Source organism: Aethalodelphis obliquidens, unplaced genomic scaffold (genome assembly GCF_003676395.1).
Source record: "Aethalodelphis obliquidens isolate GAN/ISIS:26980383/991018 unplaced genomic scaffold, ASM367639v1 scaffold91, whole genome shotgun sequence".
In the NCBI taxonomy this organism is placed as follows: Eukaryota; Metazoa; Chordata; class Mammalia; order Artiodactyla; family Delphinidae; genus Aethalodelphis; species Aethalodelphis obliquidens.
This window is the reverse complement of record NW_020838035.1, coordinates 1,935,151-1,942,579: the sequence shown is the minus strand read 5'-3', so window position 1 is coordinate 1,942,579 and position 7,429 is coordinate 1,935,151. Positions and strand designations below refer to the sequence as shown.

Genomic DNA, 7,429 nt, shown 5'->3' with positions numbered 1-7,429 from the left:
ATCTATCTACCTACCTATCATCTATCTACCTACCCATCTATCAATCTGTCATCTCTACCATCTATCTATCTATCTATTCATCGATTACCTATCTATCTATATCTATTATCTATCTATCTAAAACATCTCCTTTCCAGTACATGGCAAACAACAATAAAACAGGGGGTAGATGAGTTTCTACCGTAACTCTGACAATCTGGAAACCTGCCCCAGCTGCTTTGTCCTCGCCAGTTGTTTCCATGACATCCTCCACCATCCTCACCCCTAAAAGCACTGCCGCTCATCTTCAGGGCAGCGCTGAAGGCACAGATAGCCATTCGTGGCCCCTATTTTTGGAAATATTTTTTTCCCCTAAAACGTGGTTAATTTCCTCCAAAGTAGGATAACGAAATCGGAGTGAAAAGAGAGTGAAAACATTGCATTTTCCTCGATGCTTTTTTGTGTAGACGCAGAATCCTAATATTATCACAACTCCAGACACCTGCCTTGACATCCTTACAGAAATTCCTCACGTTTCTGAGCTTCTCTCTGTATGTTCCTATAAACCCTCTGGCAATCAGATCATCACTGGGGGAAGATATTGCATGTATTTTCCCACTTTTCCCTTAACCTCGGAAGACTGCAAGTCGGTTGGTTCGGTTGGTTTCCAGCCTCTCCCTTCCCAGCAATACGTAATGCAAAATCAGGTTTCACACAGAGGTTTCACACATGTGCTTCCCTCTGTTTCCTGAGTTTTCAAGAGTCCTATAATTTATTATGTGGCAGGTTAAGGGAAAATATGCAGAGAACAGATGGGCGTGTGTAAGGGAAACATGTAACGATGTGCTGAAACCAGTTCAAACCTCCAGATATATTTAGGGGAAAGGAGCAGAGTGTTCTATGATCTGACGAGAGCTTCCTCCTTTCTGTTCATTGTCATGAGTGGGTGGAGACGTGAATCCATGGTTCCACCGTGGAGATGAGAGTCTTTTCACCATCCACGTTAAGTCAAGCCATGTGGGGATGATAGGTCCACAGAGGGATCCAGAGACGCTCCCCTGGAAGGCTCAGAGCAGCCAGCGCCCCTTTCCCTACCAAGCCCCGTAAACAGAAAGAATGAAGCTGGGATCTATGTTCCCATGTGGGTGAGCCTCAAATCCATGATGCTCAGTGAGAGAAGCCAGACCCAGAAGAACACACGGTGTGCGATCCCATTGACTGGAAACGTCCAGAACGGGCCAGTCCACAGACACAGGAAGTGGGTTTGTGCTGCCAGGGGCTGGGGGCAGGGGAACGGGGAGTGACGGCTCCCGGGGATGGGGTCTCCTTTGGGGGAATGAGAACGTTCAGGAACCGGAAAGAGGTGGTGGCGGAACAATATTGTGAGCGTGCTAAATGCCCTTGAATACCTCACTTTTTTTTCTAATAATTTTTTTTAATTTTATATAATTTTTGAAGGTTACTTTGTCCTTACAGTTATTTTTTTTTTTTTTTTTTTTTTGCGGTACGCGGGCCTCTCACTGCTGTGGCCCCTCCCGTTGCGGAGCACAGGCTCCGGACGCGCAGGCTCAGCGGCCATGGCTCAGGGGCTCAGCTGCTCCGCGGCATGTGGGATCTTCTCAGACCGGGGCACGAACCCGTGTCCCCTGCATCGGCAGGTGGACTCTCAACCACTGCGCCACCAGGGAAGCCCTGTCCTTACAGTTATTACAAAATATTGGCTGTATTCCCTGTGCTGTACGACAGATCCCTGTAGCTTATTTATTTTCTACATACTAGTTTGCACCTCTTACTCCCCTCCCCCTATCCTGCCCCTCCCCCTTCCCTCTCCCCACTGGGAACCACTCATTTGTTCTCTACATGTGCGAGTCTGCCTCTGTTTCGTTATATTCACGAGTTTGGTGTAGTTTTTAGATTGCATGTATAAGTGAGATCATACAGTATTTGTCTTTGACTTGTTTGAGCATCACGCCCTCCAAGTCCATCCACGTTGCTGCCAATGGCATGATTTCATTCTTTTTCATGGCTGAGTAGTATTCCACTGTATACATGTACCACATCTTCTTCAACCATCCACTTGTTGGTGGACACTTAGGTGGCTTCCATGTCTTGGCTACTGTACATAGTGCTGCCGTGAACATAGGGGTGCACGGATCTTTTTGAATTAGGGTTTCATCTGGATATATGCCCAGGAGTGGGATTGCTGGATCCTATGACGACTCTATTTTCAGTTTCCAAATGTAGGATATGTTTGAATTGTTTTCTCAAATGGCCACTGTGGACAAAGAATACCACCTGCCATTCTGATAAACAGTGAATGTTTCCTGCCATCAAGCCATCAGCCACTGCAGCTGGCCCCAGTGGTGCACTCTCGGATGGAGGAAAACAGTATCCTGGCCCTAGATAGATAAGGTGCATATCCAAGGAATGATTTCAGTGAGCCCAGACTCTCGCATCTTCCCGTGCATAGAAAAGTGTGAAACTCATTGACCTGAGATGTCTGGTTTTTTGTGATTAGCAGTAACTGTGATGTTCAACTGCACGTGTTTTTTGGGCGCTTTTTTCAGCAAAAACTCCTGTATACCCAGGCTCTTCCCTGAGCTCTTTGGAGCCTCCTCTCAGAGCTCCGAGAGTCTGTCTCCTGGGCTGTGGTCCTCAGTCAGGTCCCCGAATCAAACAGAACTCACAGCTTTTAGGCTGTGCATTTTTCTCCGTCGATGCCCCCCAGATTCTGTAAGCTTCAAGCCTGCACAAAACCTGGATCATCTAAATGTACTCCGTTCCTTGTTGGGATGCTGGTAGTTGTGGTGATGGTGCTTTTCAGCTTCTCAGGAAAGCAGGCCCTGGGATTATCTGAGCATTTAATCCATGGATTCAATGCAGAGTGAACCCATTTATCTGTAGAACGTGTGTGAGCTTTTCCTCTTCCCGGAGCTGACTGCCCCATGTAGGCCATTCACATCTTGTATACCTTCACCACTCGCCAGTGCCCATCATGCTTTGCAGATACTTTATTTCGTTGGCTCAGTGGAAAGAATTAGGTTGAAGTTCTTGGGCTGCGCTCTGCGCAAAGATGGCAGACCTCCACAGATCTTGGAAATACGGTTTCAGTCGCAGGCTCATTGTGTCCTGTAGTCAGAAGGGTGACAAACGCAAGACAGGAAGCCCATGAGTGTACCTGAGTTTGGGATTTTAAGCACAGTCTCCTTATTCTTATCTTTGGAAGGCCTGATATCTATTGGGATTTAAATTTGAAATGTCAGATAATGATCCCTTGTTTCCTAAAATACTGTAGAATTAAGTTTTGTTCCTATTTTCTGTTTTACAAATTCAGTTGCTTTCCAGTGAAGTCCTCTGAAACCACCCTGGAGAATAGGTGGGTCTATTTAAAGGAAACGTTTAACTCTGGCGGGAAATGATGATAGAATCATATTTGCGAAATACACATGGCCTGATCCAGCTTTTTACATCTGGTGTTCCTTGACAGCCCTCCTTTTTTCAAGCCCCTGCCTGTCCCCTACCCCGGGCAATGGTGTTTCCCTGAGCAAGTTACGACTTAGACAAATTTTGCTTCTCACAGCTCTTTACTTATTTGATTTTTCCCCCATCCCAGGAATTAGGGTGACCAGGTCGTCCCAGCCTACCTGAGAAGTTCATGGTTTTAAAACTAAAGTCTCCACATCCCTGGAAAGTGCTCAGTCCCGGGAAAATCTACAAAGATCCTCAGTGTAGCAGGAAGCTGTTCTTTGTCCTGTCCTGAGAATCCTTCACTCAAATTGTGGTGGCCTAATGGAGTATTTATTAGGTGATAAAGGGAACTTGATTGGTCTGAATCCAACACTTACGGACTGGGGAACTTGGGACCAGGGTTTCTATGACCCAGTAGGTGGGGGGGCCCTTCCAGAACTCCATGGGGCTGCTCTCTGGGCTCCACTCTGCTTGCCCACACACCCCAGTCTTGCCTACTGTCCCACTATTCTTGTTTTCATGAATAGAGACATCGGCTTTCCTCCCTCAATACCATGTGTATTAGTCTGAGGTCTTGAGAGAAACAACAGCAATAGCAGTTAGATAGATGGGTGGATAGATAGATAGATGATAGGCAGATAAGCTTGGATGGATGGATGGGTAGATGGATGGACGGATGGATGGATGGATGGATGGATGGATGGACGGATGGATGGATGGACATATGGATGGATGGATGGACGGATGGATGGATGGACGGATGGACATATGGATGGATGGATGGATGGATGGATGGTTGGATGGATGGATGCACGGACGGACGGATGGATGGATGGATGGACGGATGGATGGATGGATGTATGGATGGACGGATGGATGGATGTATAGATGAATGGGTAGACAGATAGACAGATAGAATCTCCCATGCTAACATGGGGTTTCTTGGCATCAGCAACCCTGACATTTGGGTCTGTACCATTCTGGGGTGGGGTGTCCTCTGTACTTGTACGATGTTAGGCAGCATCCCTGGTCTCCACCCACCAGATGCCAGTTGCACCCCTACCCCCAAGTTATGGCAACCGTAATGTCTCCAGATATTGCCCAGTGTCCTCTGGGGGTACAGTTGTCCCTGTCAAGGACTGTGGGATCTGATGAACACACCGAGGACCCTTTAGAATATGCTGCCTTTTGTCTCTTCCCTGTCACCCACCGGGACCAGAAAGGATGACACACAGCAGGAACATCTTTCACTTACTCGCCATGCTTCTGAGCAGCTCCTCCCTGCACTGTGGAAAGTCCCTGGCTCTCTAAGTGGGCTCAGATCCGCCTGGCTTCATGGATCCAGCAATGAAGTATTGCCACATACTTGTTCCATTCTGAAAAGTGCTTGTGGAACCAGGAATAAAAAAAGAAAGTGTTGTAACCAAGCAGAAGAAGGTACGGAAAACCCTGCCCCTCCTACCTGTTGCCCTCAGGGGCCTTTGCGCCAACGATTGTAAAACTATAGAAATAGCAGACGTGGTTCTGTGGTTGCTGTGGTTGTAACATGGATTATGTTACATGATGACACTAGTGGAGCTTGCAAAACTCCCCAAAGATAAGCACACCCCACAGATTTAAACGTGGCCAATTAGAACATTAAAAAAAAAACAAAAAAACTTATCACTGCCTAATCTTTGCAAAAGGAAAGAAATAGTTTACTTCATGGTCATTTGAACTGCAAACCTACCAGCCGTCTGTATACAGAATATCTGCTGACATTGCTGAGTGTGGTTTTGTGGACGATTAAACAACTGTATAAATTAACAAGAAACATTTGCACATTTCTCTCCTCTCTTTATTCCGGAAACAACCCGTCCACAATTGAAAAAGTATTTTGTGTCACAGGCCCACGGGATCCTTTTTGTTCAAACTGTGTCCACGAGAGGGCAGCTGACGCCACTTCAAGAGTCTCTCCCCTGGGATGTGAGAGGTATTTTCATTCGTCCAGTCGATTTCTGTCACTCGGCTTTAAAAGTCACTTCCTTCCGGGGAGCCAGGACCCTCATACACAGCTGGGTGACTCGGAAGGAGCAGATGCGTCTCAACCAACCTCATCTTCCGAGACAAGACAGTTCACACCGAGGTCTACATGCTCTGCGTTGATCATCTACACTCATCAAATCATGCATGCTTGGACGGCTGGCGCAGGGTAGGGAGTTCTGCATTTTCAACCCCAATAGACATTGGAAGCACATCAGCCACTCCTGTTAACAGTGGCCGATGCAAAGCAGCTTTGCTTTGAGGCCCCCTGGCGGGCACCAGCCCCGCAGTCCGCGAGCCTGGCTCAGCCTCTAAGACCACGTTCTCCAAGGCTACCCCTGGGCTCAGGTCCCCGCGGAGACAGTCACCTACTGAGCGGGGCTGTCCCACCCCGCCAGGTCTGTAGGCGGCACCGGAATCTCCCTTCACGTGCCGTGCTTACCTCTTAGCTCGTGGGCTGAGCCCTGTAACCGTTTCCAAACATGCCTCATCCCACCCTTTTCTCGCTCAGAAGACAGGCTCACCACCTGTGTCTCCATGCACATTTCAGGCTGTGGGGACCAGGCGCTGCTTCCCCCTGAGAGACACACATATCCGCATCTTTCATCCCCATGCCCCGTCTCCCTTGGGATCCTACTGCCTCTGTGAATTCCCTCTGGTCCAAATCCCTACAGGACACCTTGAATGATTGTAAACCTGTAAACGTGCGTGTATCATTCTCCTGAGTAAAATCCCTTCCAATCGCTCCACGTCATTTAGAGCAGGGATCGGCATATATTCATTTTTTTTCTTTTTTTCTTGGAACTGGTCGGGGAGTAATTGTATCTCAGGCTTTGCAGGGTATCTGGCTTCCATGGCAGCTCCTCGACTCTGCCACTTTATTGCAAAAGCAGCCATAGAAAATATGTCAGGGAACCGGCGTAGCCTTGTGCCAATAAAACTTTTTTACGAGAAACAGATGGTGGCCCAGATTCGGCCCATGCGCTAGAGTGGGTCGGCCTGTGATCTAGAGGATAAATCACAACGGTCAGGCGTCGCATGGAAAGTTCTTCATGACCTGAGCTTGCTGACCTAAACTGTCCTCTCTTTCCTGCCATGTCGTCTGAAGCCAGTGGATGCCTGCGTCCCCGTGCGCCATAAAAAGATGCTGAGCAAAAACCAGTGACACGTGCAGACCCGGTGACACACGCAGACTGTTTTGGCACCGGGCACTCTGTCGGGACCCTGTGATGGGCTCATTGCGTCCCATCAAAATCCACATGTTGAAGTTCTCACCCCCAGGACCTTGGAAGGGGGCTGTATTTGGAAACAGGGTCTTGAAAGACGTGAGGAAGGTAAAATGTGGTCACTAGGGTGGGTCCTGATCCCACAGGACTGGTGTCCTTACAAGAAGAGGAGATCAGGACACAGACGCGCAGAGAGGGGTGACCCCATGAGGACACAGGGAGGAGACGGCCGTCTACACGCCCAGGAGAGAAGCCTCGGGAGGGACCAGCCCTGCCCACACCTGGATCTCAGACTCCAGCCTCCAGGGCGGGGAGAAATAAATGTTTGTTATTTAAGCCTCCTTGTCTGTGCTACTCTATTACGGCAGCTCTAGCAGCTCATCTAGGCACCATCTCAGCGTCCCAGAAATGATACTGCTTTGTGGCTTCTCAACTTATTTGGCTGTAAAGCCGGGCTTGAAATAATGGCTTTCAGGGATTTGGTGCTGTTGAGTTGGAAAGGCCCAACCTGTGAGAGATTCAGAGGTAGTCAGTCACCTCACTGCAGCTCAAACGAGGACCTGAATTTGACACTCCTCGGAAATCTGAACTCCCACCTCCAACCCCTGGCCCGTTTCCTTTGCATTTGGGCATCACCTTAGGAGCATGGCTTGGTTCTGGTTTTTCCATTCTGCTTTAGTTCATGAGATGCTACAACGGATGGATGTATTTTTCTTGGTGCAAAAACCTTCACG

The 7,429-nt window shown here is 48.4% G+C and overlaps 1 long non-coding RNA gene across 1 annotated transcript; it reads left to right on the top strand.

The window, feature by feature from the left end:
* The first annotated feature begins 4,323 nt into the window (after window positions 1-4,323).
* On the top strand, window positions 4,324-7,090 carry LOC113614147 (uncharacterized). Its single transcript, XR_003430473.1, has 3 exons — window positions 4,324-4,884; window positions 5,335-5,638; window positions 6,578-7,090. It is a non-coding gene; the product is annotated as an uncharacterized LOC113614147 (long non-coding RNA).
* Window positions 7,091-7,429: the final 339 nt, after the last annotated feature.